The sequence below is a fragment of the Myotis nattereri genome, assembly GCF_964212035.1.
Source record: "Myotis nattereri genome assembly, chromosome: 12".
NCBI classification, from domain to species: domain Eukaryota; kingdom Metazoa; phylum Chordata; class Mammalia; order Chiroptera; family Vespertilionidae; genus Myotis; species Myotis nattereri.
In genome coordinates this window covers 79,964,918-79,989,539 of record NC_138087.1, presented here as the reverse complement: position 1 = coordinate 79,989,539, position 24,622 = coordinate 79,964,918, and the positions used below count along the sequence as shown (strand labels likewise).

Below are 24,622 nucleotides of genomic sequence, written 5' to 3'. Positions count from 1 at the left end.
CTCCCTTTCGAGGGTAATTGTGAAATTTGCATGTGACGTTGCACAGAAAGCACCTAGAAGTTAGTGCTCAGTAACTGAGCAGCCCGCTCCCGGCAGCAGCAGCAGCAGCAGCACTGTGACTAGGGCCATTCTCTCCTTTGAGCCTCAGCTTTCTCAGCTGTGAAATGGGATGACCGGTCAACGTGGAGGGTTCCTTTTATGAGCACTTACTCTAGTAATGGTTGGGATTCGGGGCTTCAGAGCCAAGCAGCCTGGACGCACACCCCGGCTCACCGTTTCCTAGTTGTGTGGCCTTCGGCAAAGGACTCGCCTTGCCCAGCCTCCGCTGCCTCCTCTGGGTAAAGGGGCGAGGACCGCATTCAATGCCGAGGCTTTCAAGGGGCTTAGTGAGCTGCCAGGCTTCCGGGAAGTGCTTCACACAGGGTGGCTCTGGTACGTCACTGATATTGAACGGAGGGGCCGGCACTGTGCCCCTCAGGTCCCGGGCGTCCGTGTGTTTCCGCTTTTCCGCGTGAAAGATGCTGTTATCCGCACAGCGTCCAGGCGACAACTCCGAGGTTAGGTCTGTCCTGGGTGAGTCGGCGAGGGGTCAGGCGGGTGGCATTTGCCCCCAGGTCTCGGGGCTGGGCTCACTGAACTCCAGTCTGTGAATGAAGCGGGTCGCTCTGAGGCCGCTTCCTCCCGACAGAAAGGGAGGGGCTGGCATTGCAATGCCCACTTGTGAGCAGGGGACCTGGGACCCAGCGTGGGCTGGCGCCTTCTCCGGGCAACACAGCAGTGGGCGTGGGCGAGCCCTCAGAACAGGTTCTGAACAGTGGGTGGTCATGCCCGGGGCCCACTGCCTTTGCCTGCTGAGTCTTCCCACAACCCCCCCATCCCCTGCACCCCCCCCCCACCCCCGCCGCCTGGGTTTCCTTCCACAGGGGACTGTCCTGTCCCTGCGCCCAGGGCAGCAGCAGGGAGAGCTCAGCCCAGGAGAGCCCCGTCTCCCAGCAACGCTGCTCAGCTCCTTCGTGAGGGCCCAGCTGAAGACATGCTTGTGTCAGAGAATAATAGGGTTCATCAGGTCTGGGCTCTGTGGGGTGCCAGCCCCAGCTCTCCTCCCACCCCCCTGCCTCCCCTGCCGCCTCCCCACCTGCTCCAGCACTGGGGACTGTTCTCAGGCTCTCACTGCCCGGCAGCAAGTTGGGGAGCTGAGCAAGGGGCCACGCCCACCCTGGCAGGTGGAAACCTTCCCCCTCGGCCTCCAGGTCTGCGAGCTGGTGCACAGGCGGTGAAAGGGCCTGGGGTCGGAGGGCAGTTAATGTGTTGCACAAAGGTGGCAACCAACGGGAGCAGGCGCTGCCTCCCCCTGCGGCCCCTCCCACCCAAGACTCCTCACCCAGAGGATTCACTTTTCTTCCTCAGGGAGCAAGTGAGCGGCCTCCATCTCCCTGGGTACTGACCACAAAACCATTCGGCAGCCGTGGCAATGCCTGCTCCAGCCCCCCGTGAGCCCAGGATCCTGGAATGCCTCCGGCCCGCGTCCCACTCGGGCCCCCAACGGGCTCCCCTGAGCATTAGCGTCATCTGGAAAGGGCCCCACGCCAAAGGCGCCCACACGCAAACATGCCAAGTCCAGGGCACATGCATGTCCTCACGTGGGCAAGCTGACAGCAAGGGTCCCCGAACCGAAGGCCCACAGCGGAGGAGGGAGGAAGCAGGCCAGGCTCTCCGCGCCTCCTTCCTGGTTGCGAGCTCATGGCGCCGCGTGGCAGGCAACGATTTCCTCACTAAGCTCTCCACGGCGAGGCTGCCGCGGGGCATGCAAACTTCTCACCAGCAAAACCCCGGGTTCTGCCCGGCTGGCGAGCCTTAGGGGCTGAGCATCAACCCATGAACCAGGACGTCATGGTTCCATTCCCAGTCAGGGCACATGCCCGGGCTGTGGGCTCGATCCCCCTTAGGGGGCGTGCAGGAGGCAGCCGATCCGTGATTCTCTCTCATCACTGATGTTTCTCTCTCTCTCTCTCTCCCTCTCCCTTCCTCTCTGAAATCAATAAACTATATTTTTAAAAAACACACTGGGCCCTGAGAGCCAGCTGCCCGCGGCCCTGGGCCCTGTTCTGGGTCCCGGTCAGCCTAAGGGAACCGGGCGCTGCTCCGAAGCCCGTCCCTCCGCGCTTTCGGGCAGCCCTGGGTGTGGGCTGGTTCCTCTCCTCCCTCCCTCTCCTCCCTCCCTCTCCATCGCTTTCTACTCCAAGTCCCCAGGACGCAGCTACCATCCATCCTAACGTTTGACTCTGGATCTTGGAAACCTGTTTGATTTCCCGCCTAATGCCCTTGGCCGAATGGATGGAGACGGCTCGCAGCCGCCACTGTCCCCTGCTCCATGGACTCCGCTGGCTGCCACCATGACCTCTAGGAGCCCATCCACCCCCTCCCAGGACGCTCCTCCAACTCCCTGGGTCCTGATGAGCCACAGGACAAGCTCGGCCTCCCTGAACGGGGCACTGCCATCCTCGGCTTTGAACTCAGGAGACAGCCAAACCGGACTGACACCATAAGCCAAAGGGAGTCAGGTTGGGGGTGTACCTCCGTCCCCCCACCCAGCGTAACTCATTCTCCGAGGCCGACGTGAAGCCAGGAGCACCCCTCTCTTCCAGCCCCGAGTCCCCTCTGGGCAGGGCCAGTTCCAATGGGCAATGTGGGCTCCCCACTGCGGGGAGGGCTGTGCTGAGCAGCATCCGGGACGGGACACTGTGCTGCCGTCGATTAGTCATGGCTGTTTGGCGATGGATTTGTCATGTCTGTCTGGGCCGGGCCTGAGGCTTTGTCCACCCCAAAGGGAGCCCAGAATCGTATCAAATGCAAATAGGTGCCTGGGAAATGCTTCTGGTTGGAGGCGACGTTAGACAGTCAGACACGCACCAGACACCTGCGCGCACTGAGCACATACTATGAGCCATTACCCAGCTGATGAAGGAGCGAGGTTTCTGGGAAATTTGAGGGTCCGCTATGAACCTGCCCATCTGTTCATTAGTTCCCTCCACAGTTACTTATTGAGTGCCTGCTGTATGCCGGCTCTGTGCGCGGCTGGAGAGGCAGGCCAGCATCTGCTCCAGGAGGCGCCCTGCCGGGCGTGGGGTACCGGCAAGGTGAGCACAGCTGGGGGTGCTGCCTCCGGGCAGGGGTGCACCCTCCCCTGCTGTTCTCCGAGGCCGCCCTCCTAGGACCGGCCAGGGCTGCTAACATCCTGCTGAGTCAGGGGCTCTTTTTTTAAAAAAAACATATTTTAATGATTTTTTACCGAGAGGAAGAGAGAGTTAGGAACACAGATCCTGCACACCTCCTACTGGGGATGTGCCCACAGCCAAGGTACATGCCCTTGACCGGAATCAAACCTGGGACCCTTCAGTCCGCAGGCTGACGCTCTATCCACTGAGCCAAACCGGTTAGGACATGAGTCAGGTGCTCTTGAGTTCAGCATCACAGGTGTGAGATCTGCCGGACGCCGGAGCGCCCTGTCCCTCCTCCTCCTTCACCGCCCGCCCGCTCCCTTCCCCAGCCTCTCCCTGCCCAGGCGGTGGGAGGCTGCGGTGCTGATGGAAAGAGGTCTGGCTTTGGAAGAAAGAGGTGGAGGGGATAAGACCTTGGGAGAGAACAGGTCAAATCCCGCTCTGCCGCTCGGTAGCCACCGCGAGAAGCGCCACCTCTCTCGGCCCCTCACTTTCCACAAAAAGGAGACAAGGGCAGCAGCTGTGCAGACTGTTTGAGCGAAGGGCTGACCCCTAGGAGGGGGCAAAAAGTGTTGGCCCAGGTCCCCACTGGATCGTCCCATTCACCGCCGGGGGTGGCAGGGCCAGAACGGATAGTCCACCCCGTGAACTTGGGAGGCAGATGCCACAGGGGGCCTGTGATGGGGGACCCCAAGGCCCTACAGCTCCCACCAGATCCTATGCTCCCCCGCACCCCGTGGAGCCCTCCCACACTATCATGATTTCCTGACCACCCGTGCCCTCCCCACATCCCCATCGACCATCCGCTCCCTGTGGGGCGGCTCTGCCTGTCTGGGTCAATACAGGCTTCCCAGTGCCTGGCCCATCGTAGGTGCTCAAGAAACATTCGCTAAGTGAGTGAATGGACCAGAGATGGGTAAGAAGAGGGGGTGGTGCTGTTGATTTTAAGTGACTCCTGTGTGCACAGGTAAGGCTGAGGAATTTGTGGATTAATAAGATCAGCACGGCTGCTAATTGGAATAGTAAAATCAGATTCTTCTAGGTCAGTGGTTCTCAACCTTCCTAATGCCGCGACCCTTTAATACAGTTCCTCTTGTTGTGGTGACCCCCAACCATAAAATTATTTTTGTTGCTACTTCATCACTGTAATTTTGTTACTGTAAACAATATGTAATTATATATGTGTTTTCAGATGGTCTTAGGCGACCCCTGTGAAAGGGTCGTGCGACCCTCAAAGGGGTCGCGACCCACAGGTTGAGAACCGCTGTTCTAGTTCTTGATGGTGCGCATGCGTTCTCTCTCCCTCCCCCCCCCCCCGCCCCCGAGTAGCTGTCAGCTTTGCCGAGGTACGCACTGGGCTCTGACCGTCACAACTCTGAAATCTTCTCACTGATCTGATAAGAAAGGAGAGACAGGGCTGAGCGAGCTCCTTGGCATCACTAGTCAAAGCCGCCCGTCTGCGCTCTGCCGCCTGGTCTGGAATTCCCACGGCAGGTCCAGGCCACCAAGAACCTCAACACGGCCCACGTCGGATGTCCGGCGCCTGGCTTGGTTCCCCCCGTCACACTTCCAGGAGGGGGAGGAGGGGGGGGAGGAGGGGGAGGACAAGGAGGAGAGGAGGCAGGAGAGGAGGGAAAGGAGGAGGAGGAGAAGGACTAGGAGGGAAAGCCGCGATGGGAGACCGGAGGGCCAGCTGGTGGACGGCAGGAGGGGTGACACCACCGAGCAGCACCAAATGAGTGGACATCTGACCCTGGCGCCCCGAAAGGCCCAGGACCTGCTCCCTGCACTTGACCTCGGTGAGCTCTGTGAGAGCCGGGAGGTGAAGGGCAGCCGACAGCTCGGGGGGCGGCTCTGTAAGGAGGGGATGGCACAGGAAAGTCCTCCAGAGACCGTTCATCCCCCACACCTGTCTCTGATGCGTTATCCTCAGACCCCGCCGTCTGCCTCTGACTCCTCAGCCGGCCACACTCGGCTGCCCGTCGCCTAGAAAACGGGTGCCAAGTAACCCTGAAACGCTAGCCCAATCCACCTCGCCATCCCCGTCAGGACGCCCTCGCTCCACCTGCTTTAGTCAGCGGGAGCCAGGCTGTCCCCCATACGTGCCTCATGTCCCTGCCGGATCTGTCGGCCACTGGAAACAAATAGTAGGTGCGTGAGCCTCCAGCCCAGGCCCCTGCCTCCCCGTCTCAGGGCCTCCTGCATGGCTCCAGAGGCTGCCACCGACGCCCTCTCCTCTGAGAAGCCGTCCCTGGCCTTCCAGCCTGGAATAACCCCGAGGCCCCCCACTGCTCTGTGGGGAGATGCCCAGTGTGGTGGCGAAGCTCATGGCTCTGCAGACAACCAATGGGCCCCGAATCCCAGCCCCACCCTCTGGCCGTGTATGACTTTGGACACAGTAACTCATCTCCCTGAACCTCAGTCTCCTCATCTGCAAAATGGGAGCAAGACCAGCCCCTCCCCACAAGATTGTCCTGAGGGTTAGAAGGAGGGAGCAGGTGCACAGAGCGCACTGCAAACCGCGTGTCACACGTCGTAAATGCCCCGCAAACACCGGCTTTGTGTGCATGGTGAGCACAGCGCGACTTGCACTGTAGCTGTCTGGGCGTGTGGCTCAGGTCCTGTCCCGGGGTGTGAAGAACTTGAAGGCGGGGACCACTTAGAATGCATTGGAGTCTTTTTAAAAATACATTTTTATTGATTTGAGAGAGGAAGGGCGAGGGAGAGAGAGAAACCTCAATGGTGAGAGAGAATCGCTGACTGGCTGCCTCTTGCACACCCCCCACTGGGGATGGAGCTAGAAACCCAGGCAGGTGCTCTGACCGGGAATTGAACCTTGACCTCCTGGTTCATAGGTCAACGCTCAACCACTGAGCCACACCGGCTGGGCACACATCGTAGTCTTTTATTCCCTCCAACCTCACAGCCTCCCCCTTTGTTAAAGCGGGAGGGAAGGAAGGAGAAGAGGAGAGAAGGTAGGAGGGAGGGCAGGGAGGGAGGGAGGGCGGGGAGGAGGTGGTAAGAGAGAGAAAGGGAGATGCTGTTACAACCATCACCAGCAGCTGGCTCCCGCAGGCCCTGTGCTTTGCAGCCATCACCCTGGCCCCCGCTGCTCCGTGCGGTCCCTGTTGGTTCCCCCTTGTTCACAAATGAGAAAACTGGGGCTCAGAGTAGTTGAGTAACTGGCCCGAGGTCACCCAGCGAGTGAGAAGCGAACCCAGGACCGCTGACCCTGAGCTGGGGCTCGAGGTCACGGCGCACATGGTCGGAGAAGGGCAGCCCCCTGTGTGCACGCCAAGCCAATCCGACCCGGGCCCCCAACCTCTCTCTCATGGAAAAGACTTTAAAACAGGTTTAACAGCAGCCGAGGGTGGGGAGGAGCAGTTTGGGGGGCGCCACCCTATTGAAAAAGAGGCGCCGGTGTTTGGCGACTTAGACCAATCCTGCCCCGCTCTCTACGCAGGTGCTGTTTTTATGCCCGCTGGGCAAATGACGGAAAATGACGATTTCCCACCTCCCGCCCCAGGAGGGGTGGCGGGGGTCTGCCAGTTTTCCGTGAACAGGAGAATGAAAATCCGTGGTGAGGTACAGAGGACAGTGAAATTTGGAGAAAGGCAGGAACAGCCTGGAGTGGCTTCTCCCGCCGCAATCCTGCTCCCTGGGTACCAGGCTGCATTCCATGGCAACAGCATTCTCACTTCGTGGAAATAAAAGCTCCTACCAGCTGGGCCCTAGTACAGTGGAGCCCGAGGATTAGCATATTCCATGTGAGCGACACAGTGGCACCGGCTTCTGGAGGCAAAGGGGCCCCTGAGACAGAATAGGGAGCAGCCTGGTACCGCCAGACCCCAGAGCCTCTTGGGCCGCTCACCGGCGTCCTTGACCGCCACCGGACCAGGGACCACAGGAGCCGGAAGTGAGAAGAGCCTGGTGAGTAAGGACCAGGGTAGTGGAGGCAGAAAGAGCTGAGCTTGAATCCCAGCTCTGCGACTACCTGGCTATTTGACCTGGAATGAGTCACTTCTCCTCCCTGTGACTTGATTTTCTCATCTGTGAAACGGGTACAACAGCACATTCCCACCAAGGGCTGTGCATGAACCAGTGAAGAAATATACGCAAAGCGCCTCAGCACATAGCAATCAGTTGATCCATGCCAACTTTCTGGTGAGTTCTTCCACAGCCAACTTTTCAGGAACACACCTGGTGGGAAAAGTGAGAGTTTTTTTTAACGTTGTGCGCTTTGTGCAAATTTTTAGACTAGTCAGTTGCTAAATATTGCCATAGAGCTGTGTGTCTGAGTGTAAGTGTGATGTGTGTGTGAGAGAGAATGTGTGCGTGAGACACTCCTTGCTGAGCAGGGAGGGGGCGCTCGGGAGCCTGATTGATGGCTGGAGTCCCGCCTCCTCATTTACGCTGTGATCTTGGCCAAGTCACTCACCCTCTTCGCATCGCAGCGTTATTGAGGGAGTTAAAGTGGCACGTGCGTAGGGTCACCTGACCTGGGTGGGCCTCGCGAAGGACTGAACATGGCCGTAGCCAAGTGCCAAGTGGGATCCTAGAACAGAAAGGGGCATTCGTAGAAAAACACGTGGAATCCAGAGTCTGAACTCCAGTGAACAGTGTGAGTTCATGTTAATTTCTTCGTTTTGCTGTGGGTGCCGTGGTCCTATGGGAGGGTAACAACCAGGGAAACTGGGTGAGGGGTGCAGACTTTGCCTTGAGCCACCCTCCGAGTGGAGAGCGGGGCTGAGCCCTGGCGGAGGCGGTGGGGAATCAGACGCGCCCACACCCAGGCCTCAGGCTGAGGGCCGTCCCGGGAGACTGAGGCCAGGTGACAGCAGGCTTCCTCTCCCAGGCCCAGTCCTGGTCGTGTGCCTGTAGGAGCTGTAGGACAAAGGTGCCACAGAGAATGCAGGGAGCCCAGCCTGCGTGACGGGGCTCCAGGAGGCCTGTGCTACCCGCCCATCCTCTGCAGACGTGGACAAGTGGGGAAGCAGCCACTCTGGAGAGTCCCATGGCAGCGAGGCCTAGGGCGGTGTGTGTGCGTGCGTGTGTGTGGGTGTGTGTGCGTGCGCGCATGTGTGTGTGGGGGGGGTGGGGGGGGGGCGGCGCGCAGCCACGGGGGTTCTGGACTGGGAAGCAGGTGGATGGGGGTTCTGGACTGGGACGCAGGTGGATGGGGGTTCTGGACTGGGACGCAGGTGGATGGGGTTCTGAACTGGGAAGCAGGTTGATGGAGGTTCTGGACTAGGACACAGGGTGGAGTTGGGGGTTCTGGACTGGGAAGCAGGTGGAAGGGGGTTCTGGACTGGGAAGCAGGTGGAAGGGGGTTCTGGACTGGGACGCAGGTGGATGGGGGTTCTGGACTGGGAAGCAGGTGGATGGGGGTTCTGAACTGGGAAGCAGGTGGATGGAGGTTCTGGACTGGGGCGCAGGTGGATGGGGGTTCTGAACTGGGAAGCAGGTGGATGGAGGTTCTGGACTAGGACACAGGGTGGAGTTGGGGGTTCTGGACTGGGAAGCAGGTGGAAGGGGGTTCTGGACTGGGAAGCAGGTGGAAGGGGGTTCTGGACTGGGACGCAGGTGGATGGGGGTTCTGGACTGGGAAGCAGGTGGAGTGAGTGGGGAGGGCAGTGGGTGTTCAGCTCACATCCATCACTGCTGCTCATTCATGCTGGTTCCTATTTGAGCCCCATCAACACCTGAGTCACCGAGTTCCTGGCGATAATGATAGCAATCAGGTTAGGAGCACATAATTGGATAATTCAATTGCTTTCCAGGGAGAGCTGCTGTTTAATTAAAGAGGACTGAAGGCAGAACGAGGAGGCCGGCCGGGGAGGACCTGCCTGAGCATCAGGAGGGATTGCAGCGATCTGACAAGGTGAGGAGCGCGGCGCTGAGGGCGGGCACCGCCACCGGCAGCTGCTCCTGGCTGCCCTGAGCGAGGTGGCAGGAAGAACACCAGCTTGCTTCCCTGGAAAGCCCGGGAGCGGCTCACATCACAGCCAATCAGAAGGCCATCCGTTAGCCTAGATTTTAAATAAATTTGCATTTAAGAATAAACACCCTATCCCGGTGGTCGGCAAACTGCGGCTCGGGAGCCATATGCGGCTCTTTGGCCCCTTGAGTGTGGCTCTTCCACAAAATACCGACGTCTGCGCATGGGCCACGAAGTTTCAATCGCACTGTACGTGCACGCCCGCACGTGGTATTTTGTGTTTGGTATCCTATAGTCTGCCAGCTCCCAGCTGTGTGACCTCAAGAAGCTGCTAAACCTCTCTGAGCCCCGGTTTTCTGCTCATAGTCACAGGCAAGGACTGTGCCTATCAGGGAGGTGAGGGATTCTTTCAACATGTGATGCTTTGTAACCCTTTTTATATCAGCTAACTACTCAATGTGGCCATGAAGCAGTGTGTGTATGCATGTGCGTGTGCGTGTGCGTGTGCGTGTGCATGTGCAGGTGAGGGAGGGGGGTGGTTTCCCTTTGGGACATACCGGTTGAGTTGTGCTCTGCTGGCTGTGGAGTGAGGCCGCCGTGCCTGCCTCCCAGCGTGTGTGAGGCTCAGTGAACTCACATGTGGAAGCCCTCAGAGCAGGCCCGGGTGCGGCCCAGCGTCCAGTGGATGTCAGTTATCGTTAAAGGAAGAAAAGTAATTAACACAGAAATTGCCTGCTAGATTCCCGGCGTATATACATTTATTATAAAACGTCAGCTCAAGAGACACGCTCCCTGGACAAATAGAGACGTTTCAGTGGTCTCCGCCCATTTGCAAAGACACTCGAGGGTTGCTTCTAACGAATTAGGGAGACGTCAGCCAATGACGTATCAGTACCACTCCGCGCGTTTTTACAGGGCAACGGCAGTGAGCGGGCTCTGTGCTGGGCACCAGTGGGCAAGGCGGGCAGGGTCCCCACCCCCGGACACATCTGTAGGGTCCAGGCCATGCCATTGCCTTTGGTCTTGGGGGTAGGACACCCTAAGTGGCAGGTAAGGGCCCCAAAACAGGCACAAAGTGAAGGCAGTGATTTCTTGCTCCCACAGATCAGGCAAGTCCCTGAGCGAGACCGGGTTCCGGCCACTTCCTCCCCCAGTTGCTTGCAGGGTCTCCCTGCAAACCTTCCTCAAAGAGCAGAGCTGCCCCCCACTGTGACCAGGCCGACCAGGCCGTGTCCCTCCCGTGCCCTGGCGCCAGTTAATGTTCTTAATTGGAGCTTTCTGTGCTGGGGGGGGAGAGGGGGGCGCTGAGCGCGTGGAGGAGGCTGCCCAGGCGGCTCACCCGGCCTCCTTGGGTGATGGCCTTTCATCTCCCTGTTGAAGGGCCTTTCCTTCCTGTCATCTCTCTGCTGCCATCTCATTAGGGAAGCTTTGCTCCCCCCCAGGGTCAGGCATTGTCCCTCTTCCCTGAACCCGCATGGCTGCACTACCCAGCACACCCAGCCTCCAGGCCCAGTGGGCGGCTGAGGAGGGGGTGGCACGTTCTGAGCTGCCCAGTGCGGTGGCTGGGGGTGGGGAAACAGTGGCGACAGACCCCAGCCATGAGTGGCAAAGCTCCAAGCTCCGGCCTGGGGCCTGCAGAGGGACAACGTGAGGGAAGAATGCAAACGCTGCAGAGGTGGGGAAGGGGTGGGGAAGGGCTGGGGAAGGGGTGGGGAAGGGGTGGGGGAGGGATGAGGCGTGGTAGGGGGAGCAGAAAGCGTCAGAGCCTATATGGGAAGCATGTTTAAGGGTCATTAATATTAAAATAGAATAATGGGCAGGGCTGTAATGAATCCTTTCTAATGGCAGCTTTGCTCCCGTTTCTATACTGTATTTTTAATCAACAAATCTCCCGAGGGGCCTTTCGCCACAGAATATGAACGGTGGGCGTCTGCTCCCTCCCCGAAAGGAGCCCAATCCGTGGGAATCTGTGAGAATTCCCCGGAGGCTGCCACCCAGACCTGGTCATTGCAGAGATGACGGTCACGCATTCGCTCGACGACATTTTAGAAAGCGCTACCGTGCACCCAGGCTGTCGGGAGGCCCCGAGGAGGCAGCCGTGGTCGGAGCAATCACAGCCCCCCTTGTCAGCGAAGACAGACGCAGGAGCCATTGCAACCCCCCCTGCAGGGGGTGTGATGGGAGCCTCCCGGGAAGGAGCACAGCAGGAAGGCTCCCTGGAGAAAGTGGCAGGAAGCTGGGCCCTGAAGTGGGGGGCGGGGTCGCCAGGGGGAAGAGGGGGCGCCAGGGGTACACAGGCAGGAATTGCGAAGCCACAGGTTTGAGTACAGCTCAGTGCGGAGCAAGAGCGTGAGCTGCACAGCCACGGTCACAGCAGCGATTCACAGCCGCCGGAGCGGAAGCAACCCGTGTCCCTCAACGCGTGCTAGACCCATAAAACATGTCAGCTCCGTGCGAGGACATGTTACCCGGCCATGACAAGGAGCAAAGCTTGTTCCATGCTACCACATGGATGCACTTCAAAAGCACTGTGCTAAGTGCAAGAAGCCAGGCACGGTCACGTGTTACATGATTCCACTTATGAAATGTCCAGAAGAGGCGAATCCATACGAACCGAGCAGATGGGGGTTGCGGGGGGGGGGGGGGGTGGGGGCGGGCAGGGGAGGTCGGGAATGGCTGCTACCGCTCACGGGCTTTGCCTGGCGGTGCCAATGTTTTGGAACTGGATAGAAGTGGTGGTTGCACAACACTGTGAATGTGCTAAATGCCACTGATTCGCTCACTTTAGGATGGTTAATTTACGTTACGTGAACGTCACCTCAAAAAAATAAAAAAGGTGAGAAAAGAGTGTTTGAGAAGCCAGGCAAGAAGACGCAGGCTGTGTGTGGGCCCAGCCGCGAGTCCTCACCTGCAGAAAGCCCACCCGCCCGCCCGCCAAGAGAAGCCTCACCCAGCATGGCTGCCATCAGGCTCACAGGTGCGAGGAGTTTCCTGGGAACTGTGGTGATGGCTGGCTAGCGATCTCATTATAGAGCAGCGGTTCTCAACCTTGGCTGCACATTAGAATCACCTGGGAATCTTAAAAATCCTGATTTCTGGGCCTCATCCTCCGGAAATTATGTTTCTTTGTTACTAATGTTGTGGCCCCACCCCATAACAAAGACACAGAATTTCTGGAGGATGAGGCCCAGAAATCAGGATTGTAAAAAGATTCCCAGGTGATTCTAATGTGCAGCCAAGGTTGAGAACCACTGTTATAGAGGATCCAGGGAGTGAATTAGAGAGAAGTGCTGAACCGTGCCTGGCACAGAGCGAGGGGCAGATGCGTGCACCGTGATAATAACACCAGCTATAAGGGATCGAGAGCTTTCTTTGGCCCAGACATGCAGGCCAGACTCTGCCTGTATTATTCCCTCTAACCTCCCAGCAGCCCCGTCAACCTGGCACTATGATGAACCCCAATTTACTGATTAAAAAAACACCCCAACAGCTCAGAGAGGTTAAGTCACTTGCCCAAAATCACACAGCTGAGAAGTGGCAGACCCGGGCCTGGATTCGGGCTTGTCCAGCTCCAATGCTCTTAACCATTGTGCTCTGTCGCTTCCTAAATGATCAGCTATTTGAAAAGCCCTGACTCCTTCCTGCCCCCACCCTGCCTGGCTCTCTGCTCCGAAAGCCTGGACGGTCATCTCTTTTATTCCCATTGTAACACCATCCAGAGGACGCGGACAAGAGCAGTGACAGGGCTCCGGGGTGCGTGCGTGTGTTCATGGCCTGTGGCCGTGACCTGTGTGGGTGCACACAGCTGTGTTCCCTCCTGGCCAGGGAGATGTGTCCACAGCCTGGAAGCAGCCCTGAGGCCAGCAACAAGTTGGAGATGACCCTCGTTGCCACTCTATTGATGGCCGGAGACGGGGCTGTGGAAGAATGGACAGCGAGTGCAATTGGCATTGTAACTTGCTACCAGCGTATTGATGGGCCATCGGAGTACGACATGTCCCCAGCAAAGCATGCTCTCACCCAGACCGACCAGGAGCACGCCTGGCCGCTTCCTCTGTGTGCCATGGGGTGGGTGCCTGCCTGGGGCCAGCTCTTCTGCGAAGATGCCCCCTCTGGGCAGTTACGGAAGGTGCTCTGCACACAGTCACTGCTCTCCGGGGCTAGTGTCCTGGCAAAGACCGGAGGCTGCTTGTGACAAACGGGTACAAACTGAGCACCAGGCCTGGAAACGCAGCCCCTGCGGTCAGAGGGAAGGTAATGGGCTCGAGCAGAGGCCGACGGTGCAGTCGTATAAATCAGAGATCGCTGTGTGTGGAGACGTGGCTCGCTTCCCGGGCCCATGTCACGCGAGTCCTGTTTGGTGCTGCGCCTGTTTGCAGCCCATCGGAGGGCCGGCTCCGGCCTCACATTGATCTGAAATACCATCGCCAACGGGAGGAAGGCGAGGGCACGTTTGTTATTGACTTGATTGTAAAGGAAGTCGGGGAATCAAAGGCAGGCGGCCAAGGAAACGGTACGAGTTGCCGTGAGTTTGAATTCCATAGCAACAGACGGCCCCCAAACTGCCATCATTGCCCACAGGCGAGGAGCCCAGAAAGGAGGCGGCGAACGCCCACAAATGGCACTTTGGGGCACTTCTTTGGTGACAACAAAGGAAAGAAGGCTCTGGTGCTGTGTCGAAGCCACTCACCTATGGGGTCCCCATTTGCCAGGACCCGGAGGGGAGGAGGGGGGCTGGGGCTCAGCGGGCACAGGAGAGGGCTGGTCCTAATGGGCAGCCACCCAACAGCCAGCAGCCTCAGTGACAGGAACAGGGGCCTAGAAACAGCCCTCCCTGTGACGGAGCGGCTCGGGGCCCAGCCCCCAGGCCGCAGGCAGAGGCCAGGCCTGGGCCACAGTCGGCTCGTTTGTCTCCCCGGTTCCCCCATCTCCCCGCTCCCCTTGAGGAGCATCGATCAGAGTCGGGACTGAGCAAAGGCCCAGGGTAATGGGCTGGCTGAGGGGAGGTGGGCGGAGGGGAGGTGGCGGAAGCAGAAGAATCCCATTAAGGAACAAGGCGGATCAATACGGGCTGCAACCAGGAAGGTTTAAAAGCCTCTCCACAAAGCCGGTTCCATACAAGCCCGTGCCCCACGGTCAGAGGGGAGAGGGGGCTGCAGAGCTGGGGGCCGAGGAGAGCTGGAAGGAGAAGCCGGGGAAGGGGTGGGGGTCCAGGAAAGACTCGGCCGTGGCAGGGCACCTGGCTGGTGCAAGGGCCGCCGGACTTGGGGCTAAAACTCAGCAGCAGGCAATGCCCTGTGCCACATGCTCAAGGAGGCTCACACTGATCAGGCTGGGAGGCGGGACTTGCCGTCACACGGCCTCGGGGTTGGGTCCCCATCCTGCCACTTACTAGTGACCTCAGGCCAGTCACTGAACTCACTGAACTTGCTTCCATTGTGTTTCCCATCCGCAGCCCCCCGAAAGGACTCCCCAGGTCATGCATAGGACGCTCCCACCATGCCTGCCACTCAGCACGTGGTAAGCTGTGATGACTTCCTCTGACTATCATCTGTGTCCCACAGGAAGTGAGACACGGTATAGCCGCGTTTCATTTAAGCTCCTGCAAGGGATCACCAAGCAGATGGTTTGGAATGAATTATTAATTAATACGTGACTAATCGACGTATTGAAATTCTCTGTGTCTCGGTTCCCTCATCTGTAATGGGAATGATCCCCACCTCCTGGGTGGGTGTCGGATGCCATGAGCTGGGCACGCAGGTGTGAGGCACAGGGCCCGGCACCTCAGGAGGAACCATCAGAGGTCGGCTATTATTATTGTTAGTTAATGGGCAGCCGATCACGTCGGCCCACCTGTTGGCATCTGATAGGCATAGCCTGGGAGGCTCAGTCCCGCTTCCTGTGTGCACACAGAAGAGGTAATGAGACAACTGGGTAAAAGTCCAGTCTTGGTAGGAGTTACGAGAAGTTACTGCTGAGGGACGACCCGTCAATGAGTTGTTACTGAGGACTGTCATGAGATGAATGCCATGGGGGAGCTCAGAAAAGGCACCCCTCTGCCCTGGGGGAGCTCCTCCTTCCCCACCCATTGACCCCTCACTCCAAACTCAACCGCCTGTCACTTCTGCAACATGAGCAGTTGATCTGCATATTTAAATTCTATGCAAAACAAAAGGCCCAGGTCCAAAAGGTAACCAAGTCCCATCCCTGCAGCCATGGCCTCTGAAGCCCTCGAGTCTCCTCTCGGTCAAGGACCATCAGCTGGCAGACGGGTTTCCGGGAGTAGATCACAGAGAGGCAGGTGGAGGGGTGCCCCAGGTCCAGGGACTTGGATGGGATCAGGGATTTTTCTTTCTGCCTCTCTCTCATCTTAACTCTTCTCTGTGGGGAGCCCCATTCTCTTACCAAGGGAAAAAGAGGACTCCCCCCTCTCCCCAGATTCAGTATGAAAACTTTCAGGGAAGAGCTCTATTGGTCTGGCGTGAGTCACACATCCACTATGGACCAATCATTGCTGCTCCCTGAAGGAAAGTGAGTTTGATGCCAGGAGAATGGAAGGCGGGCGCCGGGTGGACAAGAAGTATATATTGTTTGTCCAGCACGACACCCCACCTATATCAGGAGGTGAAGGGGACATTTTCAGTTTCCCTGAATAGTCTCCCCACCTTCTCCCAGCACCACTCTGGGGGTGGTTTTCAAGGGCCTTGTCTCCTGTGACAACTCGAGCAGACCCAGGTTTCCTCACTCCCCACTTCTCCTTCCCAGGTACCGGGTGGGGCAAAGGCAGGTTTATAGTTGTTCGTATGGAAAAGAGTAGAATAATTAATAAATAATAACACAAGAATAAACACTGCGTTCCACGTACTCAGCTGTAAACCCCCTTTCACCGCGCCCTGTACTGTTATATCCATATACCACCCAGGCTATTACTGATTTAATTTGTAAATTTGAATCCTCTGATGTTTACCTTAATTATATGTGCTTTAAAGGGAACCTCGGTATCATGAAAGCAAATGGAAAGGCAGTACAACTTGCTGCAAACGTAAGGTCACTCTAAAAACAAATATCACCAAAGCCAAACGCCGCTGCCAGCTGCTGGAGGTTCCGCTCCCACGGCGGCTGGGCCCGGGGCCCGCTCTCTGGCGAGGAGGGCGGTCAGCAGGTGTGCGGGAGGCACGGGAGCACCTGAGTCAGAAACCCCCTTGGCGCCTGTGAAGGTTGAAAGAGACTTGGAAGGGAGTCGTGCTCACTCTGACTTAACGTTACTCAGCGTCGTGCCCGGTTCCGCTGGAGCCCTTCCCCGCGCCACCAGGGCCGGCGGCCCCGCGTTGGCAGGCGGTGAGATGATCCATAAGGAGACTCCACGGGGGTCCCTGTGCCAGATTTCAGGAATCCTAAGAACCACCAGGTTTACTACACCATCCAGCCCTCCTTTGCCCTTGGTCCCTGAGGTGGGGGGGGGGGGGAGGTGTCTAACTGACACCAGGCCTGAGCCAGTCTCCTGTGGAGGGTCCCAGGAAGGCCAGGGGCACAGGCCAGGTGCCCCTCCCCCACAACCTCTGACACTCCATTCGCCGGGACTGATAAATCGGTCGCATTAGTATTTTGATAACTTGAGGCCCCGAGGCCACTCGCCAGCGGAGACAACCCCCTCGGGGGCTGAGCTAATACTAAAGGGGCATGAGGTGGGGGAGCTGGAATGGGGCCCCCATGGCCTTGCGGTGCGAGGGAGAGCGTGTGCACTTGCAAATCTCTGGCGAGGCGGCGGGCCTGGCGGGCCGGCCCTGCTTTTATTCGTGGCAAACACAGCTCTTTCAGATTTCCAGTCACAGGGGTCGCTGGCAGAGGGCGGAGGAGGTTCCCACGTTAAAGGAGGAACTCCGGGCGGGCAGTGCGTGGCACAGGAGGCTCGCGGAGGGCGGGGGGACTGTGAGACTTGCTTATTGAGAAGAAGTTATTGATTACGGGCGATCGATGGCAGTAAAGAGTTCTGTCTGAATGGCTGGCGTGGAAGTCGCAGCATCGCTTCCTCCTGGCCCTCTCCCGGCCAGGGCTGGAGAGCCTCCTGAGCCGGCAGGCGAGTTAGGGCTGGGACGAGGCTTGGTGCCCATGGCCCTTTTCCCTTTCGGACACCACACGAGCGGTTCCTGAGAGGGGATCTTAGGGGTCACCAGAGGGGGACTGGGGAGGAAGTAGGCGCGGTCCCTGTAAATAACGTTTCCAATGGGCACGGAAAAGCTTTGTTGTCCCTCCGGTGGCCTCTGGAAACCAAGCCATCTGCTGGGGGCTGGCTGCTAAGGAGGGGAGACCAGAGGGGCAGAGTCTGCTAATAACGGAGGAGGGGACCCCCCACCCCTGGTGCCCGCCGCCCCTGCCCGGGTTTCAGCAGAAAGCTGAAACTAACAAGGACTGACGGGCCGCCGGGAGTGAAAGAAGCCGCATAAAGACCCGGACCTGGGCTTTCTGAGCCCTGATCCATGCACATGATGCCAACAGCAGCCTGTCTTTCTCTGGTGCGGCCGGCATCCTTGAGCAGGCGCTCGGCTTTCCCCTCCAAGTCCTTTGTGCAGGGGCCGGAGGGGCGAGGGGGCAGGCTGAGGTCCTTCCCTGCCTCAAGGCGCTACTGGCAGCCGCATCCCCGTGTGGGGAGAGGACGCTGAGGAAGGCGGGGCCAGGCTCTCCTCACCTGGATCCCTCTGGGTAAACAAATGCAGCATCAGCATGGCAGGGACGTGAGCGTGAGCATCGAGGGCCCTGGAGGAATTGCCTAACCTACTTAGTATTTTGGGAAAACGATACAGGCTAAAGCCGGACGGAAGTGCAAGGTGATCTGCAGAAAAGCCGGAGGGGCTGTTCTCAAGGCGTCCCCCCCACCCGCGCCCCAGGCTTGAAACGCGGGCCACGGCCCCAAGGACACGTGGAACAAACGACACCCTTTTCCCCCTTAGGCGAATGTTTTACACCCCCTCAGTACCTCCTGCCGCCCCCCACCTGCCGTCCATCAACCTGATAGATTGTTACAAGAGCCAATCAATTTGATAGATTCTCCCCAGGCAACGACCGACCTGCTGTGAGCTCAGCCAGCACGCACACAGCTTCCCGGAGCCCGGCCGCCCTCCTGCGCCCTTCGCTTCACATGGACAGCGACCCCTGAGATGAGAGTTGTCAGCCCAGGTCACGGGGAGAAGACTGGGGCTCGGGAAGTGGACGGCGCTGCTCAGACGGAGGCGGGAGTCCCAGACAGCTGGGCGTTGAGCCATCGAGGCTGGCAGTGCACACGTGGCCTAGCCTCCTCTCACCCCAGTGACCCGGAGTCTCAGAAGAGTCGAGGGGTAGCAGGGTCACATTCAAGTTCAACAAACTTCATCATCTTTTAGCCACCACCCACCCTTGGCCTCCTAAACCTCTCTAATTCTGGCTGGAATGTCCTCGTATCCCTGACACCTGCTTTCTTTCATTTTTTGCCTTCCCTTCCCTTTCCTCCCTCTTCCCTTCTCTCAGGGCCCTTCCAGGCATAGCGCCGTAGGGCCAATAGATTTTTTTAAAAAAATATATTTCCATTGAGAGGAAGGAAGAGGGAGAGAGAGATAGAAACATCAATGATGAGAGAGAGTCATGGATCGGCTGCCTCCTGCACGCCCCACACTGGGGACCAGAGCCCACAACCTGGGCAGGTGCCCTGACCAGGAGCAGAACCGTGACCTCCTGGTTCATAGGTTGACGCTCAACCACTGAGCCACGCTGGCCCGGCTGGGCCAATAGATTTTACTATGGATTCGTATAAATATATGTTGTAATCATTGCTAAGCCGAATAATATATTTTTTTTAATCTACCAAGGAATGATTTTCCATACAAAAGAATCCCAAGGTGAGTTTTCCTGCCAAGTGCAGAGGGCAGGCAGCCTTCAGGGTCATTGCCCACAAGGCCGCCGAAGCCTTGGGGGGGTGGGGTGGGGGGTGGGGGGTGGGAGGGTGTGTTACCGTGAGCAGCCTTGGGCTTCCTTCTAACTCAGGGTCCTGCTTCACCTCGCTGGGCATTTTGGGTTTATCCCGAGTTTATCTTAGATTATCTCCTAGTTTATCTTTCTCTCTGTTTCTATTTTACATAACGAACGTCCTTTGAGACAGACTACATTTGGAATTCTACAAGATGAATGACTTCGGTTCTTCCACCACTAAATGCTGTCGGTTAGGAGGGTAGAGGCAAGTACAATGTCATCCTTATTTGGGTCCTGAGTCAAGTGAACCAGCTGTAGAAAGATGTGCTTTGAGACCATCGGGGACAAAACTGAACGGGAACCAGGTGGCAGAGGGTACGGCACAAGGAATTACCTTTAATTGTGTGAGATGCGATAATGGTGTCATGGTTGTGTTTCAAAAACTCCTTATCTGTTGGAGGTGCCTTTCCAAGCAATTACTGATGCAAGATATGATGTCTGAAATTGGCTTTAAAGTGTTCGAGAGAGAGAGAGAGAGAGAGAGAGAGAGAGAGAGAGAGAAGAGCAAGGACATGGCATAAGAATAGCAAACGGTTTCAATCGTTGAAACTGGTCAATGGCTTCATGGAGGCTCATATTCCTTCTGCCTTTTGTGTACGTTTGGCATTTGCCACAGTAAAAAAGTTAGTTTTCAAGCACGTGCCCCATTCGAATTTCTCAAAACGCAACCTTTACCTGAAGGGATGCTGCTTCTGTCAGAATCCTGACCTGCTCCCCTCTGTCCGCGTGGGGCGCATGTGTGGGAGCGCTCCCTCTGCCTGGCGGGGTGGTGAGGTTCTGAGGACCGGGCCCCCGTTCCCACGTTGCTGCCTTTCCCCAGCACAGGTGGAAACCTGACTCTGGGAGGAATTTTACGCCTGTTCTGGGCTGGTCGGCCAAGGGCAGTCACGGAAACTCAGCCAACATCCCAGAGGCCCTGGACTCCTGGCAATGGGAGGTTCAGGCAAGTGAGAGGTGCCGGGGCTGCTCCTCCCGTGGGCCCACAGACGCAGGGGCCTGTGGGGAGCGCCCAGAGCAGGTCTTATGAGAGCAGTTGCCATCATTCCTAATGCAGTGCTCCTTATGAAGCAAGTTCGAACCATGGTGGAGGAAAGCCTTACCTAGCAAACGGAACAGAACACACACAGCAAAGATACATGACAGGGTGCCATCTTGCCGAAGGGGTGGGGACCTGGTGCTCTCGTGTAACGTCCTTACTGAGGCTCTGCAGGACGGAGCAAACAGCACGAGAATGAAATCTGCGTTCAGGCCTTCGCTGGAGGTGTCGCTCTTGCCAGGGAGGGCCGAGGAGCAACGCTGATGCCTCACAGGGGGTTGGCGAGGCAGATGGAAAAGAACAAAATGAGATTTGGCTCCGAGGGAGAAAGGCAAATTCAATCGGGAGGAAAGTCTAAAGCAGGAAATTCCCTGGAGAGGACGATGCAGAAATAATGCTGAAAGTGGCTCAGGCAGAGAGCAGCCTTCGCAGGAAGGGCCAGGGGGGACATGGTCAAGATGGTGAAGGACATTCAGAAAGGAGATAGCTACACATGCTGATGGTGGGCTCCCCGTGCCCCTCCCCCCCGCCCCCCCCCCCTCCCGGCCCTACCGGAGCGTCCTGGGCCCCAGACTCCATCCTGGGCCACACAGGCCCCCAGGGCCCCACCCCTCTGCGGGGGAAGTGTCCTCACACGGCTGCAGGGAATTTCCACCATGAGGTCATCCCGGCTGCATGAAGCAAGATGCACTTTTCCCAGAAGCTGCACCCTCTGGGCCAGGGAAGGTTGGCCCCTGGACGGCCAGTGGCCTCGGGCTAGTGAGGCGACCCTTTGAGGTTTTCTGGACCAAAGGAAGAGGGAGTGTGGCTTCTGGAAATGCTCCCCAGACTGGGAGGCAGGGGTTGGGCTGCTGTGCCCTGTGGAGGCACCTTACCCCGCTCAGATGCCAGTCCCGTTTCTGCTCAGATAAAACTCATGCACTCAGCTAATATTTTGTGAGTTCCCACTTCAATGCCAGGCATCCAAGCAGACTCGGCCTCTGCCCCCTGAGCTTAGACTCGGCTGAACGTTACACTGAGGCTTTGAGGGCCCCCCGCCCCCCAAAGGGATGAAGAAGAGGCAGCGAGGCGGTGATCTTTTCTAGGAAGAGACCATCCCTGAGATAACTGCACGAAGCTTCCCTGCCCCTCACCCCCCAAAGCTCCAGGAGACCATCAGGTGACAGCAGCACCAAAGAAGAGGGGAGGCGGACCTGGAAAGACGAAGGTCAAGAACAAGGCAGCAGGATGTGGATCGCTGGCAGGTTCTGATACGCCGATGCTAACAGTGGTTTTCCGTAGGTAGGTGACTCCTTGGGTCTCAAGTCTGCAATCCAGTGGGAAGGAGGACCGGCCCATGACTTTGAGTCAAGAGACCTTTGGAGGTAGCAGACTGAGTGTCAAGTTCAAGCTGCACCTCTCACTAGCCGTGTGGCCTCGGGCCAAGCACCGAACCTCTCTGACACGCAGCTTTCTCCTCTGGGAAGTGGGACCCGCCACAGCACCCACTTCCCGGGAGCTGGTGTGAGACTAGGTGAAGCAATGCATTGAGAGCACTTCCTGCCGTGTCTGGGTCGGGAGCCATTCAGTGACGTGACTCTCGGGACCTCCTCACTCGGCGAGACAGCTGGCCACACCCACGTTTCCTGGGCGTCTGGAGGGAGGACCTCGCCCGTGTTTCTACTCGCTGTCCGTTCCGGGGATGTTGCCGCACTCGCACTCCCCCAGGCGTGTGATGTTGCGGGGCCTGGGCTGTGCGTGCTTTCTGCGTGGCAGGCACGTGGGCTTCCCGCTCTCCCCGTGGGTGAGGTCATTCCCCGGGCTCTTCGTTTATTAATCTGTGAGCATGCATCGAGCGCCTTCTCTGCACCAAGCTCTGTGGAGACAGACGAGTAGGACCCGTCCCTGTGCCCAGGACATTCCCGGTGCGGAAGAAAGGACTCCCCAAACTGCCGTGCTCTCTAGATCCTGGGGACCGGGGCCTCCCAAAGACAGCACTTGCGCCGGAACTGGTTTGGCTCAGTGGATAGAGCGCCGGCCTGCGGACTGAAAGGCCCCAGGTTCGATTCCGGTCAAGGGCAAGTACCTTGGTTGTGGGCACATCCCCAGTGGGGAGTGTGCAGGAGGCGACTGATCAATGCTTCTCTCTCATCGATGTTTCTAACTCTCTATCGCTCTCCCTTCCTCTCTGTAAAAAATCAATAAAATATATTTAAAAAAAAAAGACAGCACTTGCCTTCTCTTCCTCCATCTTTCAAATGCGAGCTTCCTCGTGCTTCCTTGCCACCCTCCCGACTTCTGTCCCCAATGTCATCTAGACTGAAGGGATGGGCTTCGAGTTAGGAAGCCCTGCATTTGAAACCCAGCTCTGCCTCTAGGGCAGTGGTTCTCAGCCTTCTGGCCCTTTCAATACAGTTCCTCATGTTGTGACCCAACCATAAAATTATTTTCGTTGCTACTTCATAACTGTCATGTTGCTACTGTTATGAATTGTCATGTAAATATCTGATCTGCAGGATGGTCTTAGGCGACCCCTGTGAAAGGGTCGTTGGACCACCAAAGGGGTCACGACCCACAGGTTGAGAACCGCTGCTCTCGGGTGTGATGGTGGGGAAATTACGTAACCTTTCTGAGCCTCAGTCTTTTCAGCTGGGAAATGGGGGTTACAGGCCCTCTTCCCGGGATGGCTGTGAGGATTGAATGAGTTACCTCACCTGCCGTGGAAGTCCCTCTCCTGACCGGCCGGAAGTACTCAGTGAACAGCACGCAGGAAGCTAGCAGCTCTAGTTAAATGACCTTGACTGGGACAGGAAAATGCATGATTTCATCCAACAAAATCCAGGGCCTTATTTCATTATGATTAGTTTTATCTTCACTTCTATTCAAAAGGCCAAGCTGTCCTGAAAACATTCATCTTGCCACTTGGTTGAGGCCATCCTTTCTCGGAGCCTCAGTTTCCCCACCTGTCAAATAGGAGGGCTGGATGCTCGGTAACCTCGAAGGTCCCTCCTGTCTCCCAAAGTTTGCTGACTGTATCAAGCCATTCCTTTTTGTCCCTTGAACCGCAGGGGCTGTGGGCGATGATTAAACGGCAGCTCACCCGCCAGGCATGCGAGGTTGGCGTGTCTGGGCCTCCTGGTCCAGGACCTTCTTGGCAGCGCCCACCCAGACGCTGGTCCAGCAGAAAACTGGAAGCGGGCTTCCTGCTGGGCCCCGCCCCTTGCATTGCCCCCTCGTTGATGGGGCCAGGTATTTGCAAACTGCTTAAGCACACACACACACACACACACACACACACACACACAATCGATATCACAAAGCATAAATCTGCAGCGATTGACTCCGGGCTGCTCTGTCACTAAGCGACAATGAAAAATGATCAGCACTTGAATACATCGCGTTTTCATCTGTGAGTCTTCCTACAGAAGCGTGTCAATATCCGAGCACTAAATACTCTCTGGGTAGCAGGGAGACGCAAGCACATTTTTTTCTGGTGGAAGATGGATGCGGCTTTTGCGAAGGCCTTAAATACTGATGCAGGGAGTCAGCTCTCTAAATGCCCTGCCGTGACTGGCCGCTTGCCGTTCCTCCGAGGACGAAGTGCATCCCTGACTCCATGCTCCCATCAGTGTTCTTTAAATAACAGTGCTGGCCTCGGAGGCCCTTTCCCAGCCGGATGAATCCCTTGGTCAAGGCTTGCTGCGTCATCTTCCTCCGGCCAAGCTCAGGGAGCCAAATGGGGACATGGAGGCAGGGGGACGTTTAGAGTCTTGTCTAATGAAAGTCACACAGGAACTCAGTGTCCCCAGATTCAACCCTATGGCCCATGAGACGATTGGACGGAGCCAGTGCATTTGGGGCTTCCGATGGGAGTTACAGGAGCCATCAGATTGCTGGGATCGGCCTCCGGGGCTTGCGGGGCCCTATGAGGTGCAAGTCCTTAGAAATGTGAGAAACCAGCCTCACTCTTTCAAGCTCGAAGGCATTGGGGTGGGAGGACGTTGGCTTAGCCATAATCACAGCCATACATTGAGTGGTAGCAGAGCAGGCATTGCACTAAGAACTCCACACGCACCCTCTCAGCTGGATGGGCCTCCCAGTAGCCCATGAGGTGGGCATCGTCAACCCATTCGCCAAAGAGGCAACATTGCCAGTGACAGGGAGCCAGGGCAGGGCAGCAGACCTGGGCCCGAGTGTCAGGCCCTGTGTGAATTTGGGCAAACCACGGCCCTCTTTGGCAGGCTCAGTGACCCCTGTAAACCCCCGGCCTTGATCATGGCTGACTCTGCGAATATCCTAATAGCTGGGCAGACTGTCCACAGCGTTCGCTGAGTCCCTGCAGCATGCTGGTCACGGGAGCACAAGTTTGCAGAACTGCCGCTGAGCGATGCATAGACACCGTCCCTCCCCCATCAAGTTATGGCCAAAGGTAATCAAATATTAATCAGCTCT

At 57.4% G+C, this 24,622-nt stretch overlaps 1 protein-coding gene across 1 annotated transcript in view; it reads left to right on the top strand.

Moving 5' to 3' along the window:
* Positions 1-7,030: 7,030 nt before the first annotated feature.
* Positions 7,031-24,622, top strand: part of MED27 (mediator complex subunit 27) — a 173,432-nt gene continuing 155,840 nt past the window's right edge. The window contains exons 1-2 of the mRNA XM_081103981.1: positions 7,031-7,382; positions 8,999-9,099. The gene's annotated coding sequence lies outside the window, so the exon portion shown is untranslated. The remainder of the gene's footprint in view (positions 7,383-8,998; positions 9,100-24,622) is intronic.